At 33.2% G+C, this 7,680-nt stretch overlaps 1 pseudogene; it reads right to left on the bottom strand.

The window, feature by feature from the left end:
* Positions 1–3,374: 3,374 nt before the first annotated feature.
* Positions 3,375–7,388, bottom strand: LOC120217933 (annotated as a pseudogene).
* Between the last annotated feature and the right edge of the window lie 292 nt (positions 7,389–7,680).

The following is a 7,680-nucleotide window of genomic DNA, read 5'->3' as shown; positions in this document are numbered from 1 at the left end:
ATGACAAAACCGGTATATAAATGACAAAACAGGTAAAGCGTTACCGGATATATTGAAAGTGTCGATACTTTATAAAAATGTATTAATTCATAACAATATAATAGGTAAAAAAATGACAAAACGGTCTATAAATGACAAAACAGGTAAAGCGCTACCAGATATATTGAAAGTGTCGATACTTTATAAAAATGTATCGATCCATAACAATATAACAGTTAAAAAAATGACAAAACCGGTCTATAAATGACAAAACAGGTAAAGCGCTACCGGATATGTTGATAGTGTCGATACTTTATAAAAATATATCGATCTATAACAATAAAACATGTAAAAAAATGACAAAACCGGTCTATAAATGACAAAACAGGTAAAACGTTATCGGATTTGTTGATAGTGTCGATACTTTATTATAAGTATCGACACTTTTAAAATTTAAAAGAAAAGAAGTTATAGCGCTAATAAAGTGTATATACTTTATAAAAATGTATCAATCCATAACAATATAACAGGTAAAAATATGACAAAATCGGTTTCGAAATGATAAAACCAGTAAAGAGCTATCGAATATGTTGATAATGTCGATACTTTTTGAATTTAAAAGAGAATAAGTTATAGTGCTAATAAAGTGTCGATACTTTAAAAAAATGTATCGATCCATAACAATATAACATGTAAAAATATGACAAAATCGGTCGAAATGACAAAACCGGTAAAGAGGTACCGAATATGTTGAAAATGTCGATACTTTATTATAAGTATCGACACTTTTGAAATTTAAAAGAAAATAAATTATAACGTCAATAAAGTGTCGATACTTTATAAAAATGTATCGATCCATAACAATATAACAGGTAAAAATATGACAAAATCGATCTCGAAATGACAAAACTAGTAGTAAAAAAGTGTGCTTGTGTGGTCATTTTTATTTCAGAATTTTTATTTTTTAATACAAAAAGTTGAATATTTTAAGTAAAACCCAGTAAGAAAAGAATAAAAACTTTACAGTAACAAAAGAATAACATTGGGAAAACCACCATGTTATCGATTTCTCAAAAAACAAAAACTCAGAAACAGACATCTCTCAACGCAAACTTATAATATATTCTTATTATCTTCATAGGATAAAGTTAGGTTAGTTTTAGTTTCTTAAAGCATAAACTTATGGTTAAAGAATTCAAACTGGTGCACGCATAAGTATCGATGCATTTATGAAAAGTATCGATCCTAAGAACATCAAAATCGATAATTATTATGTAACAGGTAAATTTATAATATAACTGATAAAAATATACTGGTTAATTAGCAAATAGATTTACATTATGTATCGATACTCTTTAAATATGTGTCGATACTTTTTTCCCAAAATAAAAGCACAACGAGGTGCACGTATAAAGTGTCGATACATTTAAAATTGTATCAATCCCAAAAACATCAAAACCGATAATTATAATGTAATAGGTAAATTTATAATATTACCGGTTTAAATATATATGTTTAGTTAGAAAATATGTCAATATAAACGCTACCTAATATATTATTGTACTTAATAATATTTTCGGTTAAATGATATAACATAATTGATCTAAATTTTAATCGATCACTTATTTAACAGTCACACAATTTTTTAACCGCACAACATAAGTTCCCATATTCCAAGTACAAGGATCAACCGAGTTAATATCCGAGCCGTCCATAACGTGCCTATCATCTTTCATCTCTCTTTTGACCAACATCAAAGCAGTCACTGTAATTTCAAGACCACCCGAAACAAAAACTTAAACATTCTTAATCAATGGTGTATGGCTCAGAAACTAAGGACCCGAACCAAAAAACCACCTTCATAGTTAACTCCTTTTGGGGAGAGGAGACTGTCACCAGCTGGTAGAGAATGGACCCAACGAAAAAGCAACAAAACAATCCACAATAAGTGCAGCGCCATTGAAAGTTAAACAAAAAGCAGCGACAAAAGGGAGAGGGAGCCAAAGCCCAGACTTTAAAAAGGGTAGCTTTTTCAGTAGGTTTTGACTTTAAGAAAGCAAGGCCAAAATCTTCGTCTGACAAAGGGAAAGACTGGGTTTCGGTGTTGAACTCCCAATCTTTTTTTTTCCCCTTCTTTGGACTCTCCATTTTTTGCTTTTGGGTATTGAATAAATAAAGATTGAATTTTTAATCGTAAAGTGCAGGAGACTGGCTTTTGAAATGGGGTAAGCCCTCGAGATGTGTGCAAATGACAGGATTGTCGCTTTGTCTTGACTTGATGAGCTTATCTCGTGTTTCGGTTTGTAGGAATTTAGGCCGTTCAGATTATCGGAAATAAATTATTTCAACGGTTGATAATTAACTTGTAACACTGGCGCCAATTTCCATGTCGCCGTGATTTTTTTTTTTATTTCTTTCCCACCACACCAAACGGCATCGTCTCACCGATATTTTCCAAATAATTATTAGAGTAAATTACACTAATCATAACTTACTCTCTATCCTATTTTACTCACTATACTTTAAATTTATTTTCTCACTAAACTTAACATAATTAACATTTTTTATCACCCAGTCGTGTTCTCATTAAACGACATTATAAATGAATTGTTATGTATTGCAAAACAACATCGTTTTGATGAAAATTTTGTTTTTTACGACGTTTTAATATCGTTAAATATTTTACGGTCCAGTGACCAAAAATGCTAATTATGTTAAGTTCGATGAGTAAATTAAACGGATTTAAAATACAATGAATAAAATAAGAGATAAGTAAAGTTCAATTATGATTGATGTAATTTACCCTAATAATTATTGTCTATTTAAGAGTGAACAATTGCCACTAATTATGAACTTCATCCATCACAAATTGGAAAATTAATTTATCATAAAGTTCGGAATTTTGGTCCAGTTGGTTGTTAAATACAATAACTTAAAATATTGATTTTTGTTAATTTATGGTATAAAAATCTTTAAATTAAAATAATTATTTATTATATAATTTATTAAATTGTTAATTTTTATTTATTGATTTAATTATCTTATCAAATTAGATTTATTTCTCAAGTAAATATTATTATTAATTTAAAGGGAAAAAACCAATTCTCTAAAATTAAAATAAATAATAACCTGAATAATTTCATAATTATGCCTTAATCATCTTATATTCATGGTATTGGATTCTTTAATTAGAAAGAGGGGGCTTAGGAGCGAAAAGAAGACGTAACTATTAACGCATGGGATGGGGAACTAAGGGCATCTTCAATAGACAAAAACCATCATTATTTGACAACCCTTTCTCTTCTGTGGGGACTGCAATTATATTCCATCAACGGCTAAACCACCAGTTTTCCCAGTATTACCTGCCTGAGATTCAAAAACTTCAACTTGTACGATCAAACTAAACATGAAAGAGTAATAACATTACTTGGCACAAACAGTACGAATAATCGTCTGCGATTTATAACCACCCGAACCCGAAAAACCTCCAGCCACATCTCAGGGACCTTTCTTCACTAGTAGCTTTCTGGTATTGTCCACCTTAAAAAGTCTTCTCATCTTTTACTATCAAACATGTTACATGTACACGACCAAAAAAGGTCATTTTCACAAAATGTGAACTCAGATTAAGCAGGAGAGGCAGAATTTAAGTAGAAATATGAAGAGAGAGAGAGACGGCCACCCGGCTGCCAGAGACTGTAAGCGTCTTGGTAGAGTACAAAATGGTGCTGGACAGGCCTCGGTCAACAGTGGTTATTCATAGATTTTGCTTCGTCTTCGTCATACATCAACCATGAGATATATCGATTCTTACACTGCTTTCGAGGTTTTATGTCCCAGCCGGATGCATGAAATGTTGCGACCCCATTTGCCATTTCACGTGTTCTGGAATCAACTTATTAACAAGCTCCGGTGAGGCCCCGGATAACTGTTGCCAAAAGCGCAGATGACTGGCTAACAATGCACCATCTTGAACGATAAACAAAATTCAAGGTACAGAATAATAGCATACAAAACATTTAATGAGATTCGAAAACATACTTCCTGTTTAAAGTTGAAGAGTGGTGGCAAGGGTTGCCCATTTGGTAGGCGAGTGTTAGATTCTCGAAGCTCGTCAAAGAAGGGATGTGCACATGCTTCGAGCTGTCGCAATAGAGAACGTTCATCACTAAAACAAAAATATTGGAAGAGCTAAAGCAATAATTGAAGGATTGCACGTAGTTTCCAAGTCTAAAATGGAAAAATTACAACGAAAAGATGGATAAACTTTTAACTCACCGCTGTACAGCGAAGACTTGGTGAGTATTGCAGCAGTCGTGAAGCAAGATCAATTGCTTCGGGAGGCATCCTTTTGTGAAAAACCTAGATACATATGAGACACGTTAAAGCAATCAAAAGTACATTTATAACAATAATGCAATTCGTTACACGGAATCAATCAAAATATTTCTGCCCTTAGAAATCTTGGTGGAGAAACACCCAAATCTTCTATAGTTACCAAGTACAAGAGAAAAATAGTATATATTTGATGAGCAAAATAGTCAGAAAGCAATACAAACATGACATTTGCCAATCATTTCAATGACAAAGTTATAAAAGGACAATAAGAGGCAAACCTTATGCCATGGATGTGCTTTAATCTGTGGAAACCTGAAGTCGGTGTAATTGGGATTCATGCAACGAATTTCTTCCCTGGTGGGCGTACCAAGGACCTGTAGGAGGAGTTGTAAGAAGCAGATTCATTATATAATGAAATAAATAACTTCAACCATCACTAGTAAAATCATACCTTGATAATCTCTACAAGTTGATCCACAGCATTCTCTCCTGGAAACAATGGCTAAACAAGAAAAATCGGCATGACTGAGCAGAGAAACTTAACAACTGCTATATATTTTGAGAAAGATATAATATATTTTAGAAAAAAATAAAGCAAACAGACCTGGCCCAGCAAAAGCTCAGCAAGGACACAACCAGCTGACCAGATATCAATTGAGGTTGTGTACTCAGAGGCACCAAAGATAAGTTCTGGGGCCCGATAGAAACGTGAACATATGTACGAAATATTAGGTTCACCTTTGACCTGATCACAAAGTAAAAGTAAGTACAAAGCATTTACAAAAAAAAAAAACAAAAAACAAAAACATGGATCATAAAAGTGTTATACTAGTCTTAGATCTAATCCAATCCTTTTTCTCCTACCCTCAGCCCCTCATCCTACAAAGAAGCCACGAAAAACAACTAAATAAAAGTGGTGTCACTAACTAGTTAAAGAACCAAGCTGGATAAGATTCAAGGTCAGTTAAAATTCCAAATTTATATATCTATAATAAATAAAAGAGGGGCACAAGGTTAAACAAGTTTTAGCAGTTATCACGTTATCAAAAAATTATAATGCTGAAGAGCAGCACACTAGAGAAAAAGCAGACGGAAACAGTGAAGTAAACGGTTGTAGAAGTCACAATAAGAACTAAACAATCAAATGACAGTAACAGCATTTAACTCGAGGCAAAACTATTCGTCAACTTACAAGCACTTTTGCACTTCCAAAATCACAAATCTTAACCTGGTGAGTCAAAGGATCAACCTGCAGAAAGCCAACAATCACATGAGAAACAATGTCAAGAAATTCCCCAAAATAGAACAGTAAGAAAAGCATACCAAAAGATTTTGAGGCTTCAAATCTCTATGGCAAACTCCAACAACACTATGGAGGTAAGCAAGCCCCTGAATATCTGTAAAACGACCTCTAATTAGCATAAAGAAGAAAAATACACAAGAAATCAAACAGGGAAAAGACTCAGATGCACACCTGGTACATGTAAAGTTTCACATAGATAAGCAGCATTCTTTGATTTGAGCTGCTGTAATGTTTCAAGACTCTATGCATACTCTCCGGAACATATTCCATAACCAAGTTAAGGAAAAGCTCATCTTTTGTTGTCGTGGAAAAGAAGCAATGCTTCAACGAAATCACATTAGGATGACCAAGAACACGCATCAACTGAAGTTCACGATTCTTATATCTTCTGTCTTGCAAAACCTTCTTTATAGCACGGTCTCCCCTGTTTCCAAGCATTTTGCCTAAAAAAAGATGTATAAGCAAGTGAAATGACAAGTGAACATTGAGTGCAATTTGACCATGTCTCAATACCTGGAAAACTATCCCAAAGGATCCTGTACCCACAACACGCTCTGCCATATAACTGATGGTCTGCAATAATGAAAAAAAGAAATAAAATTGCAAAGAAAATAAACTCGTGATCATTCCTAGTTAACATATTAACAGAACAGTAATTGATTGATAAAGTAGAATTTGAACATATAAATAATCTGGGTATCCCAAGAAAACACATACCTGTTTAGGTTCTCCATTTTTGCCTCCGATTGTTGTCGAAATGATGTGACCGGTGACTGGATCGTTCCCATCCACGACAGGGGCAGACATTTCCTTATAAATAAGAAACCATTGCAACAAAATACAAAAACAAAGTGAGACTTTGAAGAAGTACAAAAAACGGAGATCTTATAGAACCGGTCCTTCCCACTAAGAAAATTATAGATAGAAAACCAAAAAAAAAGAAATTTATAACCAAACCCCTAAAACAATATGAAAAATACTCGGTTCAGTCTTATCCGAAGAAAAATTCATCTAAGCTAAGGAGCACACAAACCAAGTAATAAAAGTAGATAAAAACGTAAAAGTACATAAATGTAGAGATGATTTCACAAACAAAAAAATCGAAACAAATACAGAACAAAACTTAATCAACTAGGGCTCCAAGATTAACTCAACCAACAAAATCGCCGCAGAAAAGATAATAAAGAAAGAAATGGAAAAAAAAAACACATATCAACCAAAAAACCATTTCATAACCATGGGAAAACAGAAAAAAAAAAAACAAAAAATCCAAAAATCTCAAAAATTTCTGCCGACACCGAAATATAACAGTGTGATAAACAACGAAAATGTTTTTTTTTAAATACTCATGAACGAAATTTTCAAACAGAAGAAAAAGAAAATCAATTATTCACTTCCGAATTCCCATATCAGAAAAAAAAATAGGCAAAGAACATCAAGTTTACCTGGTTGTTATCCATGATGAGCAACCCAGAACTCAAAAAAGAAGAGAGAAAAACCAAAGATTAATTGCAGAAAGAGTAAAGGTAGATTACTTGGCGGTCATTGAAGGGGAAAAATGAAGAAGAAAGAGGAGAAGATGCTGGTGATGATGTCAAGCAGAAGATGAAGAATAAATAGAAGTTAGAAGAAAATAGGAGGAAGGAGGACCCAGAGGAGAGACACCAAACCAATGCCCATGTGATTCCTTTTTCACCCTCTCCTCTGGCCCCTCTGTTTCCTTTTTTTTATTTTCTTTTTTCTTTTATTTCTTCTTCCTCTCTTCTCCCCCATTTCTTTCCTTTTTGTTCTAATATGTTTACTTTGCGTTCTCTTCGCTCCTGTTTTGGTTTTTACACTTCCAAAACTACCCTTTCGATTCTTATCCAAACTGGATTTTGAATTTTTCCCTGTCAATTTTCAATCAAGTTATTGAGTAATTTTTTAATAGTTAAATAAAAGTTTATTTAGAACTTTTTAAATGATTCATGATAAAAGAAATGACCATCCAACTCAGTTGGTAGAGCATAAGGTTCTTAACTTGAGGTCGTGAGATCGAATCTCATGGAGGGTATTTCATA

This window comes from Hibiscus syriacus, unplaced genomic scaffold (assembly GCF_006381635.1).
Source record: "Hibiscus syriacus cultivar Baekdansim isolate YM2019G1 unplaced genomic scaffold, ASM638163v2 tig00000773_pilon, whole genome shotgun sequence".
Classification (NCBI taxonomy): Eukaryota; Viridiplantae; Streptophyta; class Magnoliopsida; order Malvales; family Malvaceae; genus Hibiscus; species Hibiscus syriacus.
The sequence above is the reverse complement of the archived record's forward strand: the minus strand, read 5'-3'. Positions and strand labels throughout refer to the sequence as shown.